Raw genomic sequence first — 1,449 nt, 5'->3', positions numbered from 1 at the left:
ATAGATGACTTTGAGCATCCACTTCTGTATTTGTCAGGCACTGGCTTATCCTCATATAAGACATCTATAACAGGGTTCCTTCAGCAAAATCTTTCTGGAATTGTGCAATAGTGTCTGGGCTTGGTGGCTGATAATGGGATGGATCCTCAGGTGGGGTAGTCTCTGGATAGTCCATCCTTTTGTCTTAGCTCCAAATGTTGTCTCTGTAACTCCTTTTATGGGTATTTTGTTCCATATTCTAAGGAGGAATGAAGAATCCACCCATTGGTCTTCTCTCTTTTTGATTTTCTTGTGTTTTGCAAATTGTATCTTGGGTGTTCTATGTTTCTGGACTAATATCCACTTATCAGTGAGTGCATATGTAATGAATTCTTTTGTGATTGGGCTACCTCACTAAGGATTATATCCTCCAGGTACATCCATTTGTCGAAGAATTTCATAAATCCATTTTTTAAATTGCTGAGTAGTACTCCATTGTGTAAATGTACCACATTTTCTGTATCCATTCTTCTGTTGAGGGAATTCTGGGATCTCTCCAGCTTCTGGCTATTATAAATAAGGCTGCTATGATCATAGAGGAGCAGGTGTTCTTATTACCAGTTGGAACTTCTTCTGGATATATGCCCAGGAGAGGTATTGCTGGATCTTCAGTTAGTTTATGTCCAATTTTCTGGGGAACCTCCAGACTGACTTCCAGAGTGGTTGTACAAGCTTGCAATCCCACCAGCAATAGAGGAGTGTTTCTCTTTCTCCACCTCCTCGCCAGCATCTGCTGTCACCTGAATTTTTGATCTTACCCATTCTGACTGGTGTGAGGTGTAATTTCAGGGTAGTTTTAATTTGCATTTCTCTGATGATTAAGGATGTTGAACATTTTTTCAGGTGCTTCTCAGCACTTCGGTATTCCTCAGTTGAGAATTCTATGTTTAGCTCTGAACCCCATTTTAATGGGGTTATTTGAATTTCTGGGGTCCAGCTTCTTGAACTCTTTGTATGTATTGGATATTAGTCCCCTATCATATTTAGGATTGTTAAAAGTCCTTTCCCAATCTGTTGGTGGCCTTTTTGTCTTATTGACAGTGTCTTTTGTCTTACAGAAGTTTTGCAATTTTATGAGGTCCCGTTTGTCAATTCTTGATCTTACAGTGCAAGCCACTGCTATTCAATTTAGGAATTTTTCCCATGTGCCCATATCTTCAAGGCTTTTCCCTACTTTCTCCTGTATTAATTTCAGTGTCTCTGGTGTTATGTGGACTTCTTTGATCCACTTAGACTTGAGCTTTGTACAAGGAGATAAGAATGGATATATTTGCATTCTTCTACATGATAACCCCCAGTTGTGCCAGCACCATTTGTTGAAAATCCTATCTTTTTTTCCACTGGATGATTTTAGTTCCCTTGTCAAAGATCAAGTGACAATAGCTGTGGGGATTCATTTCTGGGTCTTCA

Source organism: Mus caroli, chromosome X (assembly GCF_900094665.2).
Source record: "Mus caroli chromosome X, CAROLI_EIJ_v1.1, whole genome shotgun sequence".
Taxonomy (NCBI): domain Eukaryota; kingdom Metazoa; phylum Chordata; class Mammalia; order Rodentia; family Muridae; genus Mus; species Mus caroli.
The sequence above is the reverse complement of the archived record's forward strand: the minus strand, read 5'-3'. Positions refer to the sequence as shown.